Genomic DNA, 19,545 nt, shown 5'->3' on the forward strand with positions numbered 1-19,545 from the left:
GGACAACCTCCCCATCATTACATGTAGTAGCATCTAATTGAGACATCTGTCGTAATCTAGTGCGGGTTAATCTACTGGTCGAATCATAGGTCTTCCCAGTCACTTTCAAAACTTTCCCAGTATTCACCTCGTGACTGGAACGTTTCTTCTTTTTCAGTTGTTCACTAATAGGGGGTTCAGGAGTGTCATCAACACTGGATGTAGGCGTAACGGGGGAACCACTACCAGTCGAGTCGAGCATATCGGAGAGAGGAGGCACCATGTCAAGGGAATCACTAACAACAGGTTCAGGCCGAGCAGGTGCTGAAGTATCGAAAGTCATTGGCTGGGGTCCGGGACACTCAGTCTTATCAGATAAGTCACCTACCTTATTTGCGTCGGGGTTAACCTCAGGAAGAATTTGGCTGGCCATACCCTCTTCATGAAACGGGACCTGTGAGGATGTATCACTTGGTCGGGACACAGAAGCTGCCTCGCAGGGGGCTGGCGGGGAAGAGTCACCCGGAGTTGTCGGCATGGTAGTAATAGCGGGCCCGCTTTTTGTCGGCAAAACCGGAAACACACTATAGTTGTGAATAGCAGGCGCATCCTTCAGTTGTAGGATAGGTCGAGCAATGCGGCTACCCAAAGTAGAAATTCCAGAAGAATCACTGGACCGATGATCTAAACGGGCGCTAAATGTTCGGCGATCACACTGGGACACCAAATGCGTTTCACTGTCACACCTCGCACAAGTTTTTGTCTGTCCGGGATACGTCACCCAACAACGAAGAGAACTGAGAGTAATATAGGAAGGGATATTCTTTTTTAAAATCATTTTCACAACTTTGCGGCCAGTACGTACTTTATAATAATGTCCATCAGTATAAAGTTCGTCACTAACACTAAGAATTTCACCATAAACTTGAAGAACTTGTTTCACTTGGTTATCAGAAATTTCCATAGGTACCGCGTGGATACGTACCAATTTAATTGTATGAGAAGCCGAGTCAAGCGGAAGGTCGTAAGTACCTTCTGCATCTATATACGGTACTTTATTGTCAAATTTAGTAATGATCTGTTCACAGAGCTGTTGAGTAATTAATTTGATATATAGAAGTTTACGTGGAAAGTCTAGTTCAATACTTAATACTGCATCTTGTGCAAGCTCAAAGGTGGTTCGTATCCACTCATGGAGCGAAATCGAATTGGGAACTTTGGAGACAGGTTGAAAACTAATGCGAAGAGTGTTAAGCCTAATATTGGCCATCGTAATCAGTCGTAATCTTGCACTTCACTGAACAAAAACGGGGAGAAATCACCCAAATCAAGTGGTAAGCTCACTCTGCTCAAGTCCAAAAAGCACAGCAAAAACTCGCACAAAAAAAAAAAAAAACTATCACTACTAGCAGAATCAGCACCAAGACGCGAGCAACACAGGACGTGTTGCCTCGACGAAAACTCAGGCGCAACTTGACCCAAACCGCTCGACCAGTTCCTATGCCTTCAGTGCGTCTTTTTTGACTTTTGGGTAAAGTAGTTTCCTGCTCCACACTTCTTTTTGTTTATGTCGATACGACTATAAGTTTGTGGTGAATATTTGGCAGTTACAGGTCTTGCAATGCATAAGTCTTTTTCGTATAAATTGTATTCAATTTTACGTCCTAATAACTTATATAAAACAGGTTGAATCTTTGAAATGATTGGGGTTAGGGTGATCGTAAATGTTTTCATAGTTAGGAGCCTGGATATGCAAACCCGCTCAACGTGGGGATTTACTTTTGAGAAATTTGGTACAACTTACTTGTTAGTGAAACACTTTGTTACGTCTTTCTAACTTTGAACTGTAAATATGCTTTTACTGGGAATTAACGTACATCAATTTGTCAGGTGCAAGAATGTTACACATATGATTCAATGAGCGATAAAAATGTGGTTTCAAAAAATTTCACTTACGCCTCTGGGTCATGGAAGCGACGATATAGCCATGGTGCTAAAAAAAGGAGGTTAAACTCAATGAACTAACTAGGGAAGTTCAAATTAACTTCATAATTTCTTTTCTTCTAAGATAAACAATAAAATATTTGTGACAATTATTTCAAAATGACAACTGTACACAATAATACATTAGAAATTTTGATTTTCGATTTAATTAAACCGAAAATTACATTTGTATCCTCTGATACATCATCCATTAATTTTCGAAGATAAAAGTTGGAAAATAAAGATTTTTAAGCTATGATTATATTTTGTCTTGTGAAATTCGTGTGCGTTGATGTCTCATAAAGTATGAGACATAAATATTTACATGGGCCTTATTTAATTTCTAAATAAGCTCTAGGCACTGCTTAAGCTAGGAAATCCTATAGATCAAGCTGGTTCCCTTTAGAAACTCATTTAGGACATTTTCCACCAGAACACTAGTTTTTGGGTCAGGGCCTTCGGCCCGCTGCACACTATAGATAAATAATTTTCCGTAATTAAATTGATCCTAATTATTTAAAATATATTTAACTGTTTTCTTTCTTTAATTTTCCTACCAGCCAACATGCAGTTACACAAATACTAATTTTCAAACCAAAACATGGTTACGGCTCTTGTCTCAATAATAAGCGTAAAATACGTTAATGTTTGGTCAAGTTGTCAACACTATTTTGAAATAATTGAATTGAAACAATACATTTTAAGCTGTAATTAAATTGTCACAATGGATTATTGTTGAAATACACAAATATTTTGCTCAAATCTAAATATGTTTACGAGACTTGTCCTCTGTATTTCGAAGTAATTAACTTGAAATTATACAGTTTTTAAGATGCAATTAAATCGTCACAATAGTAGTACATTTTCAAATTTTTCGCATGTTATTACCAATTGGTGTCAGGCAGAGCATGTAGCGACACTTGTTAGCGTGGTTGTTTGCTATTAGGAATTAGTGTGATGCACAGAATGAATAACTGAGAAAGCTGTCCCTTTCATAATTAGTGTTATCTGATTTGAACATTTTGATGAAAACCACTCATCATTAAATTAAATAAGTACTTAAAGAAAGTTCGAAATCTGATTTGCTAAGGCGGCAGATATTGTGATTATATTACTCTTTTCTTCAGCTGTTTATCAATAAAATAATATTCGAAATTTCAGTTGGATCCAAGAACTGCATGCAAAAACCAATTAACGGCAAGAGGAATGCAATACGGGTAAACCAATGTTGATGTTATGTATCTGAGTCAGTCATAAAATCATCAGAATTACGTAATAGCAAATGCTGACTGAGGTGCAAATATGTAGATGCTGATGAAATGCAAACCAAGAAGTTGTCGCATCTCTAATTGATATAGATTAAAACATATGCTTGAACTCATTTTTAGTTTCCGCTTTTCAGAATTAACTCTATTATGAAAATCTCAGTTCGCTTATCTGTTGCTTGAAAATATTGATTCCACAAACAATATCAATTTATTGTAGTTTTAATAATCAATTTTTGTATTTATTGTTAGAATATATTTTAAGTAATTTATATGTAAGTAGATAAAGTGACCTACATTTGAAGCTCACTTTCGCTAGCTTTAATCAGTGATATGTAACCTATAGTTTTGCGCCACAATGTGTTAACTAACATATTCTTAGACGTTGAATATTATGGTTTCCTGATAAAATAAAATAAAAAAAGAAAAAGAAAAGTGTCTGCGAAATATAAAAAATAAAATAAAGTAGTTACAAAATTTGGAAAAAAGCTAAACATGAAAACAATAATATTAATCAATATTACTAAGAAACATTGACCGAATGTTTGCTATTGTTATTAGAGAGGCAGTGCGAGGAAAGGAAGGAAAGATAGGCTTTCTGCAATGAAATGAAAAAATTAACAAGCAAATTGGATGCAGGAAACTAGGCACGTAGCCAAGGGGTGGGTCCGGACCCCCTTTCGGAACCAGAAATGAAAAAAAAATTAGAATGGAACAAAAAATACGAGAAAAAGATGAATCAGCGTTAGAAATAAAAGCTACAGCAAGCGTTTGGTTATTCTTTCTTATGAAGAGTTTTGCGTGGAGTAAACGGACGGGAAAGGGGGAGCGGTCAAGTTGAAAATGGATATTATTGTAACGGAGCAATCCGAATTTCATCTAGCTCCATGCTAATCCTATGGACTACAAATGACGATCTATAGACTTTCAGATAGAACTTAAGAAATGCCCACAATAACCAATAATATGAGCCTAGCAATATAGATTCCAGTTACACTTGTTAAAGAAATTTTCAATTTCGCGGCAACATTAATTGATTTTATAGGATGTCTTTCCTCGCTGCTATCCTTGACTTCATTAAATGAAGATAAGAAAAAGAAGAAGAAAGACAAGAAGAACCGAGTTTGAATGACCTCGAAACCCTACATCTTTTTCAATACTTTTTAAATATTCTTTTACTCAAGATTTCTTCATAGTTTTTTTATTAAAATATTAATAACATATCCTCATTTTATTGTTCTAACAAACCAATATGGGTATGTTGCCAGTAAAATAGTATCGAGCCCCTGGTGTGTAATCACAGTGTGTCATGTTATGTCTCCCCCCATTACAAAATCCTGGCTAAATGAATGAATATGTGTTGCCAATAAAATAGTTTAGAATGATCGAGCCCCTGGTGTGGTAAACACAGTATTTCGTCACGGACAGCTCTATTGCGAAACCTGGCTACTGCCTGAGAAAACCTATCTCTGTTCAAATAATTTAACAAAAATAAACTGTTAAAGACAGTAAAAAGGACACAACAAAACACGTTTTTACGTAGAGATAGGATGCCCATGGTTAAGATCATTATTGCCCGTATCATTATTGCCCATGATTCCACTAATGAACTAAGCCATGATAATCGTTCCAGCTTTCTATTGTGGTGTACTTTAATATTGGGGTATAATATTAAAATTCTGATAGCCATAATGCCGTTAATAAATGTAAACAAATCATCTTGGAAAGAATTTTAGGTTTGCCGAAACGCTTGTCGCTACTAAATAAGATACACCTTTAGTTTAATTATGGAAACGTGAATATTTAAATGATGTAAGAAGAGTTGCTTGTATATTTACAATGATTTATTGAAATATAATAAAACTCAATACTAATAAATACTAATTAATTGAAATTACAAAAGTCAAATCTAAATGAGAGATATTTCCTTTTACTTAGTAAGAATCCTGAAACATTTCCTATTGAAAAAATCACAATTCGACATTTATCCATACTCTGGGATAAAGAGAAGGATTGTCACTTACTTTAATATTTGGCAGAAGAGATCAGAAGATCCAGCCTTTGTTGAGCGGGAGAGAATCATCTCGATGCTTTGAAATACGGAGACTTGTAAAGACAACTGCCTTGTCTCTCCACCGTTACGGCAAATTTACGGAAGTCTTTTATATCAATCGCGTAACTGTGGTTAAATTCTCTTAGTCTAATTCTGTTATGACCGCATTCACGGAAACTTCTGGTCTCTTCTAACTCAAAGAACGTAAAGAAATAAATAAATCTCTGGTTCTTCAACCTGTATGAAAAAGTATTAAGAAATATTAACTTTTTTCTCGACTGTGATTTATACCACACTATTGTAATTGTAATAATAATAATAATAATAATAATAATAATAATAATAATAATAATAATAAGAAGAAGAAGAAGAAGAAGAAGAAATTCTCTTTCGTTCAAGAGTTATCGTGTGGAGTAACGATGAGATGGACGTACTAACATTATAACGTTATCAGGCTACTTATGTGATCCTAATAACAGATCAGGCATATTTGTACACTAAAATACGAGGGGCATACTGAAAGTCGTGAGCAACATTTTTCCACAACTGTAATCTTTATTTGTAAGTGAAACCAAATATATCATCTCAATCTACAAACCTTTCTTTCACTTTTCTACATAGTCTCTGTTTTCTTGCACACATTTCCCCCATCCTTCTGCAAGTTTGCAAATACCTTTGCGATAGAATTTCGTTCCAGGTGCCCGTAGGCAGTGAATATTCGAATATCCTCCAGTGTCTCGTACCGGTGGCCTCGCATCTGTTCTTTCACAAAACCAAAAAGATGGTAGTAAGAGGGTGCCATGTCGGACTTGTAGAGAGGATTTGGAAGTGTTTCACACCCAAATCTCCTTATCTGCTCCATAGTGGCACATGCAGTATGCGAACGCGCATTATCCTGTTGAAGGATTATCTTCTTTCCAGAACGCTTATCACGCAAGGCACGACAGAGCTTAAAAGTGTCTGGATGTAGCTGGCAGAATTTATGGTTTGTCCAGGCTCAAGAAAGTCAACCAGAATGCAACCTGTGCATCCCAGAAGACGCTCCCATATGTTTCCAACCGATTGCACTGTCTTCGCTTTCTTCTTTGGTGGCGAATTCAAGTGTTGCCATTTCATACTCTGTTGTTTTGTTTCAGGTTTAAATGATGGAACCAGCTTTCATCTCTAGTCACAATACTTGTCAAAAAGTGATCACCTTCATGCCAAAATCTCTGAAGAAGAGTTTGGGCAATGTTTAGGCTCTGACGTTTGTGGTCCTCTGTAATAAACGTGGGACCCAACGGGCAAAAACCTTCCGATAATCTAAGCTGTGAATCATTTCTTGCACCGCACTATGTCCAGCACCAAGTTTTGCAGAAATTTCATTCACAGCGATACGCCTATCTCCCTAATCAGCTCATCAACCCTTACCTTGTTGAGTTCCGTGGAGGCAGTTCGAGGGCGCCCGCTGCAAGGCTCATCTTCGATACTCGTGTTTCCATCCTTAAAATGTTTCACTCACCTCTTAATACTGCTGGCACCCATGTACACATCTTCATAGACACGTTGCAGTCTGCGGTGAATTTTAGAAGCAGATTGGACCTGTTTAACAAGGAATTAAATTACAGCACTCTGTAGAAACGAAACATCGCTGTCCGCCATTTTGGAAATTATGCCTGTGGTCACGTGCTAGCAACAATCAGCGTCAACGAAAGTTCTGTAGATTGAGATAATATACTTGGTTTCACTTACAACTAAAGATTACGGTTGTGAAAACATGTTGCTCATGACTTTCAGTATGCCCCTCGTATTAGCTGAACGGCTTCAAATTTATTTATTTATTGTTCTTTGTATTCGAAAGGTTTTCCGTAAAGAGCTACAAAGTTTAATGGTTCCCATTCTTCCGTGATCGATGATGTATTTCATAAATTATAGCATTGATATATCATCCTTCCTCTCAAAAAAAAAAAAAAAAAAAAAAAAAAAAAAGCTGGAAGGGTACCGTCGCCGCCGATCCTGGTGGTCCAAGGGAGCCCATGTTCCTTTTAAAGTTAGCTGGATTTATCCTAAAATCTGTACATTTTTGCTTGGATATTTGACAGTGAAATAGACGTACCTGAGCAGCTAACCATTGTTTTGTCAATCACTCCCATACTCTTCTCCATGATCACAAAGCACCTTACATACCTTTCTCCAATTTCGCTATCCTTCGTATTCTGTGTTATTCCTACGTAAAAATCGCCATTCTTGAAAAAGATAATCCTAAATATGTATTTTTTTCACTTTGTTCAATTGTTCTCCTTATAGCTATACTTCCCCATTTCCTTCTCCGTTGAACTCGAGATATCCAGTTTTCTGCCTATTAATTTGTAGGCCTCTATCTTCCAATGACTTTGTCCAATTCTTTCTTTCTTTCTTTTTCTTTTTTTTAAACTTCATCCTTAATTGTATTGCATAGAACAATATTGTCGGTAAATATCATATATCAGAGGGCTTCATTCCTTACATCCATGACAACGTTGAAGAAGTACGGGCTTCAGGCTCAGCCGTGGTATAATCCAGCCTTAACAGTGACTTGGCATGTTTATCTCATACTACTCCTTACTTGGGTCGTAGCTACTATATACATGTCTTGGATTATTCCTACGTATTTTTCTAACACTCCCTTTTTCCTCACAAGTAAAGGTCCATATGATTGTCGCGAAAGACTAGGAGAAACTGATTACACATGCATGAAAAGGGTGGATGATATTTGTGCGTGAATATCGCACAAGAGCTAAGAGAGGTGTAGAAATGAAAGTGAAGTCTAAACACATGAAAATAAATAAATAAATAAAATAAAATGAAGTGAGTGTAAACCACAAACCCTGTGGACACGGACGTGGATATGGTCGTGGCTCTTAATTCTGGCATCAGTCGAACGAATTCAGTTTAAGAGTCACGAGTTATCGTAATAATTTTGCCGGTCAGTATGCATATGATTGCCATGGTCGGTAGATATGGTGAGTATGAGACGGGCTATACTTGGCTGTAAGAGTACGGTCCTCCTACAGGCAGTACAGAGCGAGCAGTCAATTCAACATAATCTGTATGCAACGAAAAGCTGTCCTAAACGGAATAGTGTATGGAATCGGAACAATGAGATTGTGTGACAAAGGTTTCAATGTGTATAGTATATATGACTGGAAGAAAGGACGAGTATAATTAGCAGGGAAATGTAAACAAAATCAGAGGTGTGGTGTAACATTGATGTTTCAATGTGTATAGTATATATGACTGGAAGAAAGGACGAGTATAATTAGCAGGGAAATGTAAACAAAATCAGAGGTGTGGTGTTACATTGACTAATCTAGATCTGGTTTCTGTGTCTTTTTGGTATGTGTGTGAAAAAGTTACTTTCACCACTGTAATTTTAACTCGTCCACATACTATGCTTCATCTTTCATAATATTATTTTTTACACTATACGTTAATTATGTTGTAGAATTAAGGTATCATCAACCTTTTATATTTTAGTATCAGACGTAAGAACAAGCATTTTGATATATATACAGACTTTTTGATACACAAATTGTTAATATTCTCTTCACATATGCTAACTTGAAAGGAAGTATTCAGAAGGAAGGAGGAAGTGATTATCGTTATCTTCTTTTGCCTACTTATATATGCAAAAAGTACTTCATAAATTAAGTTAACTTTTGCATTGTGACAAATCTAGGGTTGCCACTCTTCCTGATTTTGGAAAAAATGTCCCGTGTCCCGACTTTCATATTTATTGATGGAGTTTGTAACTATTATTATTATTATTATTATTATTATTATTATTATTATTATTATTATTATTATTATTATTATTATTATTATTATTATTATTATTATTATTATTATTGTTATTATTAATGGAAGTTAGCTTCCATATTACTATATAAAGTCTTTAAAATAAGCCGTATTATTATACAGAGCCTTACGACAGCGGCATGCAGGTAGCAATGTAATAGAGCGTTTTGAGATAGTTAACTATTTCTACTTTTACTTTGCATGCATTTAGGTATGTAACATTACCCAAAATGGTCACATCTTTACAGTGCCAGATTTACGTGTAAGTTAAAAAAGCTATAGCTTAGGGCCTTACTATAAGGGACCTCAAAAATTAAAGGAAAAAATTGAATGTACATCTCCCCCAGAAAAAAGAAAAACAATAAAATAAAATAAAATATACATATAGCAACAGTGCTTCGTGTTCTGTAGGCTCCTATGATGTAAGTAATGAGGCCCTCTTCTCCTAGCCTGTTTCCTAAAATATCACTAGTTTCTTCATTTCTGTATATAGGGTGTCTACGTTTATCTGGACACATAAAGGACCCCCATTACTTTCAGTAGCTTAGGACCCCACGAAACCCAAATCCAGCTCTTAATGTATATTATAGTTTAAAGAGTCTTTTTAAATTCCCTCATTCTTCTTTTTAAAATAGAATATATACCTACGAATATAAAATTCGCTCTTTACTATAAGAAGATTTATATTACATTATTATGGAAAAAGAAATGTCCTTCCCACCGAATACTGCATGAAGTGACCCTACATTTTGCTTTGGGAAAGTGGAAACCCTAGACAAACTATCAATTCGGGTTAATTTACGTCATAATAATTTCTTTTTTAAAATGAAATCCTGAAGATGGCAAAAGCAGAAAAATATATTTTATTTCATAAAAACGAAAAATTAATGTCATTAACTATACTATTACTGGAAAATAACACTGTGTTGATCACTTGGGGTAGGTATCAGTATCCTTGAATTTAACGAAATTCCTCCCGAAAGGGGTGAAGGATATATTAGTAGCATACAGGGCCGGCGCGAGGGGGGGTCGAGCCGTGCCACCGCCCAGGGCGGCACGTCTAGTGGGCGGCAAAATTTGAAAAAGAAAAGAATACTATTAAAATATAATGCTTCGTAATAGGCCCACATGGAAAAATAAAATTGTGTTCCCTGAGAATGTAATTAAACTTCACTCACATTCAGGAAAATACTCACTCGGGAAATTCATAGCATTCCCTCTTATTTTCAATTATAAAAGTACTAGTCACAGGTATCTCTTCAAGATTTCCCTTGCAGCGGCGTAGATAAGATTTTCAGCTAGGACGGATAAGATTGTCAAGTATCTTTTATATTTTTTTTCTATTTAGCAATATTCTAATGCTCTACTCCAAGTACGCAAAAGGCACACTCCCGCTTGAGACAAGCCGTTCTAGCCTACAGCACCTCTATAGAATTTTAGATTCTAGCAGCGAGTTTTTAACTAATTTACAAATTTTTTCATTATCATATCTTATCAACAATATATATATTTATATATAATTGTTTTTATATTCAAACAATACAAGTTTGACTGCGTCATGACCGAACACATTAAAAGAACCATGGGAGGACAAAATAAATACCACTACAAAAAGACGTCCATTTTTTTATTCCAATTCTTAGTGAGTAAATTGAAAGTAAAATACTGTTTTTGTTGAAAGCTGCAACATCTTACACTATAATGCTAGACTGTACACCAGATATTTCTGGTAAAGAGCAAAGGATCGTTCGTTTTGTGCAAATTGCATACAGTAATGGAGAATGGCTTGTAAAAATTTGCGAACACTTTCTTGGTTCCGTACCAGTAAAAGGCATCACTGGTCTAGAACTGACAGAAGTAATAATTAAACAGCTAAAAGAAATGAACTTCTATCGAAGACATGAAGGGCCAAAGATATGACAATAGTTCCAATATGAAAAGCAAAACCAAATTCCCAAGCCTTCTATGTTCCTTTACTAAACTTTGTCGTTAACGATGCAGCCAAAACATCTCAGTCCACTGTTTCATTTTTTTGTATAGTTAAAAAAAATGTTTATGACTTCTTTTCTGCGTCAGTTCAACGTTGGGTCATACTAAAGGAATATATTAGCAGCCTCACTTTAAAGTTATTCAGCACCACAAGATGGGAGAGCCGAGTTGATGCTCTGACTCCACTTAGATATCAAATAGAGGTTTATGATACCTTATTTCAAATAAATAACGATAATAGAATACATAGAATGGTCGCCTACGATGCTCTGTGTATGGCAAACCAGCTGCGTGACGTTACTTTCCTTTGCTCTTTCGTTATCTGGTATGACTTTTTACTCCACCTAAACATAGTAAGCAAAAATCTCCAAAACATTGATTCTCGTGTGTTGAATGCAGTCGGGGTTTCTTGAAAATTGAGAGGAGCTGAAATGATGCAAAATTTCAATATATCTTAGTTGATATGATTTGGCATCAGCATTAGATATGGATGACCCACGGATATGGAAAAAGAGAGATTCAGTACGAGGCAGAGGATGAAGCTATTGAAGACCCACATAACAAAATACAAGATCGATTTTTATTACTACTTCTAGACGTGATTGTGTTAGCTTTAAGAGAATGGCTTGAGCAACTTAAACATTACAGCGAATATTTCGATTTTCTTTATGATATAAGTAATCTGAACGATATGGCACCTGGACATTTGTCTGAAAAGTGCCTGCATTTTAATATGCAAAGAATCAAAAGATATTAACCCCAATGATTTGAAAGACGAACTGAAACTATTAACCGCTATAATTAAGCCTAAAAGTTCACCAAAAGAAACTAAAATTAATTAAGAAATATGACTTTGCTCCCTATGTCAGTGTTGCAGTTATGATTGTGTTTACCCTACCAGTAACCGTGGCAAGTAGAGAAAGAAATTTTTCGAAACTTACTCTAAGCTTATTAAAACCTATCTACGTTCTTCCATATCTCAAACACGTTTAAGTGGTCTAGTGATGATATCAATGGGACATTAATTGGCTGAAACATTGGACTACGCGAATGTGATAAAGGAATTTGCTCATACCAAAACAAGAAAAGTTTTTTCAATTAAAGTATGTTACATTTGTGTATTTCTATTGTGTTTTAGTACATAATAAGTCTTAAGCTAATTACTTACTTTTGCCGTAATATTTGATTCACTATATTATCCTTTTGCTCCATACTCTATTGGAAACACCTTTTGTAATAAAGTCGGACTAAAGTACATTTAAAAAAATCCTGTATGCCCTGCTATATATCACATACAGCGAAATCGATCATACTGAATATTGTGTCATGTATGGAGTCGTTTAAATTACATAAGCATTCGAGAGAGATAGTTCAATTTTTTATTTACAAAAGTATAAATACTTTGCGCTATGTTTGCGCTAGCAGTTTTGCCGCCCCTTTAGTCCCCTGAAGGTTCCTTTTCATACATGTTTTTAAATATGGTATCTTACTTTTTCTTAATACCTGAACGTCTTCTGTCAAAATAAGGTTTGCGGATTAAAGGGGCGGCATTTGAAAGTACCGCCCAGGGCGGCAAAACTGCTAGCGCCGGCCCTGGTAGCATATTATTATGTGCTCCTTTAAAACCACAAGACGTATATACACGAAGATGCAGACATCTTGTTACACATAACACCATTCTTATCAATCACTTGTGAATTCTGGAAATTTCAGTCGGAAAGCGAAAACTGTAATCCTATGTTTCCATTGAGCCACTGGACATAAGGGCACGAGTTTTGAATGCGGTGGCTTCCTCATTTCAGAGAAGGCACGGTGGCTCAGTGGTAGAGCGCTTTCCTCAGGTGCGTCGGGTTCCTGGTTCGATTCCCGGACAAGTAAGCTTGTGGTGGACAACATCGTGCTCAAGGGTTTTCTGTGTACTCCCGTTTTCTCCCACTTTCTCATTCCACCAGTTATCTCCCATTATTATTCACTTGCTTTCATCATCGTCTCCTTTAGCCTAATGGGCATAATCTAGGGACGTTAAATTGAAATATTTGATTTCATTTTTTTTTTCATTTCAGAGAATATGAATATATCAGTCCTGTACGAACGCCATATGCAAAACACACAGGAAAGAAGGTAAAATATTGCCCGTAGTAGCACTATTTATTATTGTAACAAGTGGAAAACTGAAACATTTTAGATTAAGATCTATAAATCTTTCTGCCTCCATTATAAAAGTTATAATCATTAACCGTACCTTCAATGGTCAATTCCACACAATATTTAAGTAATTCACAGGTATAGATCTATCACGAAATATTTCTGCCTTCTATATCAATTTGAAAGTTGTTGACATTTCACAACTGTTATCTTAGATAAAATATTTGTCCAGTACACTACTCCATTTTAAATAAGTTTTGGAATATACGTAGTTAGTATTCAGCTTAAACTAAAATGTGTCTTCTAAGAGATGACTAGGAGGTTAAAAAAAAAAAAAAAAGTTATTCCAGGAGCCAATTATGTTAGGAAGATTAAATACGTATGAGCTTTTCATTAAAAATAATTGGATAGCGTTTTCGAAAATTCCCTTTTCAGAAGAAAAATGGGCATCTTATGTTTGAAATTCAGATTTTGTATTCATAAAATGGCAAAACTGACCGAAACCAAAACTATGTATTTAAACCTCTGGGTGAAGAGCAAATGCAGGAGGTTAGTTCCGAAGATTGCTTGCATCAAGAAATCAAATATTTCATAAGCGTTTTGTATTGTATTTGCTGAAAGGAAAGATAAAAATAGAGAGCGAAGTTCACTTATTTTAATTTTATTCCAACGTCTTATATGGAAGACTTAATCTAAAGGCTCAAAATATTTCTTTCCGAAATAGATCCAAGAACTTCGTGTTTTCTTGTTCAATATGTTTTCTTGTCTTTGATAATATCTGAAAGACTAATCACTGGCTGTATATCATCCATTATATCATCAGTTTAAAAAAATAAATAAAACTTCTTAAAAGTTCTATCAAAGTAATTCCAAAAGTATATTTCCCTAAACTAAAAGTTATAAAGGGTAAGTCAAAATGATTTCAGAAATTTCTTTTGTGAAGCCTAATAAACATATGTTCTTGTGAGACATGCACTTCGAAAGATTATCCTTCAAAGTTTAGTGTTGCACCTTCTTTCGTCATCCGTAAGCAGTTAAGGAAAATGGCGTTGACTAGAGAACAGAGAATTTTCTGTTTGATAGGAGATAGATTATCGGCTTGATGTGTCCTGTGTTACGCGAGACACTCACATAGAATAATTGCAATATATTTGAAGAAAACTGTACATACATACATACATACATACATACATACATATATATATATATATATATATATATATATATATATATATATATATATATGTATATGTATAAACTTCGGGGTCATAGGTCATAGGTCTCTCTTATGATTAAAAATACGGAAAAATGGAAAAAGAGGAAAGTTATTGGAAGTAGGTGGTTTTCAACCTAATATGGCGACATATTTCCAATCGAACAAGCCGTCTCCATATTTGTAAGTTGTTCTATTTTGATGAGAAAACAATGTTTCCAGTTCAGCAGACAGTTCAAAGTGAACGGAAGGGCACGCAAAAGTGACACGGGAACGTGTGTACTTTTACGTGAGAGAACCTAGTATACTTTTAACCCCTTTCAGAACAATACTGAATATTGGTATGGTGAGTACCCAATGGAACAACCTGGTGAGCTTACAACGTTGCTTTTTCATTTTATGGCGCCTTACAAGTTTGGAGCCCAAATGGCTGATGCGATTGAAAAGAATTCCACCATTTTACACTGAAAATCGCCTAATACCTCTTTTTGTGTGTCTACTCATTATGGATGACATGCTTATTGTCATGACATTATATATTGTCTTCTTCCATGTTCCGCAATGAAAGTGGAGGAGAACACCAAAGATTCTATTGTCAATACAGGACATATAATACTTTTCTTTTCATGAACAATTTCTTAATTTCACAATTAATGAACCAATCATGTGAATAAAATTTCTCCGTATATAAGCGTTTGCACTCATATTTGAACAATTGAGTAAGGAGCAGAAAGGTTGGAAGTCTCTCTTAACTCAATGTAATCGTGTTTTACTCTTCTCAATTCAAAATGAGGATAACATATTTCCAAATAGATTTGCGCTTTATAGTTTCAAAGTAACAAACAATTATTTTAATGATTCAAATGAGTTCAACTATTGTTCTTGGTACTTTTCCTATATATTCAACATAGAGAAAGGGGATTATATTTTTGCGTCTTTTTAAAGCTCGGATTTCGTCATAGTTGACCCTTAATCAAAATAAGTAACTATGATTCAAGACTCTGCGTCAATTTCCTGCAACGTTTGTACCGGATATAAACAACCACAGACTCAAACTTCCGTATCGTTTTATCAGTGACGAACAGAAGAATGGAGATTACAAACGGAAATTTAGTTCAGATATTCTATTTCAATAAACATTATGTTAATTGTGATTCACTTATAGAAATGAAGTATTTATTTCTTCCAAGATATATATGCGGGTTTTTACACATTCCTTTCTGAAATCATCAACTCTAGTCATTCAGCATGCCTTTATTAGTCACTATTTTTATAAATTATGAAACACATCTGCACAATCCTTACATTTTCTTTTATAGCAATTCAACCCATTTCCTTTCTTATATTATTTTTAAATCTAACTTCTGAACGTAAATTCTTCAAAATCAGAAATGAAATTAACAAATTGTTTCAAAAAATGGTTTTATACATTTAAGAGTGTTAACGCTGAATGAACATGATTCTATAGTTGCCAGTGGCGGATCTAGGCCAGGGCCAGGGGGTTAGACCCCCCAGTTTTTTAGTGACAAAATAATTTAAGCTATTATTTATATATATTTTAAAGTTTATATATACCTATCATAGTCTGGGTACTGGCTGGCCCCCAGTTTTTACCTTCTAGATCCGCCACTGATAGTTACAACAAACTTCGAAAAAGAGGCAATAATTGCACCAGAATGAACAATCCAACTATTATTTTTTACAAGTTGAATTAAATTGCACTACAGATTTGGGAGCAAATAATTGCATATGGTACGTGCTTATTTTCCAGATTCGCTCTTTATTTCTCTAAGCTTTCTTTCAATCTCGTGTACACACGTCTGCAGCAATTGAAAGTGTAAAAATCACGAAATTTTAACATATAAGACAGTACGAACTTGATATATAATCATTTTCACAATTAGCAGCTGAGATTTGCTTGCTAGATTGTGTGGTCTTTTTTCTTTTTTTTTAACAACAAATTTAATTTCTCCAGTACTTTGAATCACTACAATTTAAAATTTTATTTGACTTTATATCATCTATGAAACTATTCTGAAACTCACATTCCTTGGATAAAAAAAGAAGAAAAAAGAAAATAAGATTTCAAGTAAAAACTCCTGGGATATCTTAGAATTCTATCTGTTTTTTCTCCTAATTGCCACTCTGTCTCAAATTTATTTATTTATTTATTTATTTTAGACCATGAACTTTTACTACATAAAATAAACAAGTATAATGTGTTGTAAATGGAAATTTTAAACGCTTCTTCTTTATAGTATATGAAGCACCGTGTATTATTTATAGGGCTCATTCTTTTAAGAGAGACTCTTGTTCAATTTCTCTTGCGGATGTCAATTTCTGGTTGACAACAATATACATGAGTTTTCTTTGGTGTTCCCTGATTGCTTGCTACACCACCATTCTAAAACTTCCTTAATTGTCATTCTCTTACGCTTATTATCCACCTGGGGCCGCGGTGGCTCAGTGGCAGAGCGTTCACCTCTGGTGCTTGGGGTCCCGGGTTCGATCCCAGCCCCAGCCAAGTGAACTTTGTGTTGAACAAATACCGTGTGCGAGGGTCTTCTCGGGGTTCTCCCGTTTCCTCCCACTTTCTTCATTCCACCATTTCATTCATTTCTCATAATCACCGTCTCCTTTAACCTAACCGGCATAACCGCGGGACGTAAAACTCAAAGATTTCATTTCATTTTCATTTTTTTTATTATCCACTTTCTTTAGCCGAAAGAATATGACTGTGAAACGTTAAACTTGAAAAGTTTATTTTTAACTTCTAATTATATTACATTTCTACATTCTTCCTTTGCATTGAGAATTTAACTAGATTATCTTTACTAAATGCTAAGTGAGTGATTTAAAATGTTAACTGATAAATCTCTGTATATTGAAATTGACAATCATTGCACGACTTTTTCAATCCTGCAATTCTTCCTGAAGAATACGGTGGATTCAAAGCTAAGTTTGACAACACTGCTTGGAGACAAACTCTATTCATGAACGAGGATAAATTCATAGGTCCGTAGAAATTTAAAACCTTTAATCTGAGGAAATTTAACATTTAATTACTATTATGGATAGCAACATGATCAAGAAAATCTCTAATACCGTCTTATGTGCTAATCAAGAAAGGTTGCATGTGGCGGAGACGAGGGAGGAGAAGGGAGGGGAGGGTTAGAAAAAACATCCTTAAAGTATATTTGCTTATCTGTCTGTATCTAAGAAACTATTAGAGGTAAATAAACGAAAAATTCGACTGGCAATTGAACTCTGAAATCATCTAAAACAAAGACAGACGTAATAATTATGTGGTCAAGTAGAAGCACAATAAATCAAATACTCAATAAGAGAAATGACATACATATTCAATGTGTGCCTAAAGGAAAACACAATGAATCAAATACTAAACAAAACAATTAAAGGAAACAATTAAAATAATTTGAACAGTCAAGTGAAATGTATGATTCAGTTTTTCCAAAAAAAAAAAAAAAATCACTGCAGTTCCTTTATAAATACACTGGTACTGTATAATTTCTAGTACTTTAGTATGTTTATTGATATGTGAATCATGACTAACAGAAACAACTATTATTTTTTATAACAAAACATTCCTTTGTTTACAGAAATGAGATCCTATGGTTACAAAGAACTTGAAGAAGCTTGTTAGAAATAAGAAGACTATAACAATTATACTCTGAGTAATGTGCTTTTTATTCCAATAGCTCAAACAAATATATTTGTACGTTCTACTTTTGTTAAGAAAGTTGTGAAAGTGTGTATGCGTGTGTACCTGTGAGTAAACAGACCAAAATAAAAATAATAAAAAAGAATCAGTAAAGGAAACATTAAACTGAAAAGATGTAAGTATATACACATACATTTCTATTACTCGATAATCAAACTAAGCATATAAAAGCTAGTGAAATATGTTCATCACAGGTTGTGGCGTATTAAACGAACAAACATTTTGAGGTATATATTCCCATTTGTCTGCGTACATATATATGTATATTCGTTCAGATAGTTCTGTAAGAGTGTATCCCTATAGAGTCTTACAAAATAGTAGTAACTATCATTATAGAACAGAAGTTGTTTACTTATTTTGTTGATATATTGTAGTCGATGTCAATTCCAATGCCTGTGTGCTAACCCATGTAGACTATCGTCATATTTTGAAATTCGAGTTCTGCATTTAATCTAATTTGGCTGTGGAAACAGTATATACATATTCTTACTTTATTAATTTTCTCCTAAATTTTTGAATCAGGTTTTACTTCAGATATATTTAATATTTATTAACAGTTTTAATTTTGCATTTTTTTAAAAAAATATTTTATTGTCATAACAATTTTAAATGCATTAAATATTTCAATATTACAATGTCCGAAAGGTGTAAGTAGTAATCTGTGTTACAAGATGATTATGGGACCACATATATGTTGTATTTATTCTTATCGGGATGTTTCTATTACATGTTAAATGTCATGGTAACGTTTATTGCGTACTAAGTTAGAGGAAAATAATGATACAGAATTAAGTTACGATTAATTTAAGTATATATATAATTTACGTACTCGTGTTAAAAACAATATATACTATGCAATATAAACAAAAGTTTGGAATTAAAGAATGAACCTTAAAATCAACAAAAATATTCATAACATTGTTGAAGTTAAGGTATGGTTTTGAATTTATATTACTAATTTTCATTTAAAGAAAAAATAATATGAGATAAATATAGAAAAAGATTATTTTTCATATATAATTTCAAATAGTCAAATTGTTACATAGTTTGCGTATTATATTTCATAGGCCCGTTGATTGTAATTGAACTATTATACAAATTCAGCTAGGAACCTAAAAGGGAAATTAATCATAAAATCTTTCGAAATATATCGAAGAAGCTATAAATAAAGATATAATTTTTTAACAAAATACAAAAAAGCAGTAAAAATAGAAACGTCTATATTACATGTTCAAGATACAATTAACGTTCGTAACTGCATGGATTTGCAATATTTACGTTTCTATCAGTTCGAGTTTGTACTGGACTATGCACCAATAAACGAATCACTAATGCTGTATAGGGCTATGTAATAGATAAA

This window comes from Thermobia domestica, chromosome 8 (assembly GCF_964235325.1).
Source record: "Thermobia domestica chromosome 8, izTheDome1.hap1.1, whole genome shotgun sequence".
Lineage (NCBI taxonomy): Eukaryota > Metazoa > Arthropoda > Insecta > Zygentoma > Lepismatidae > Thermobia > Thermobia domestica.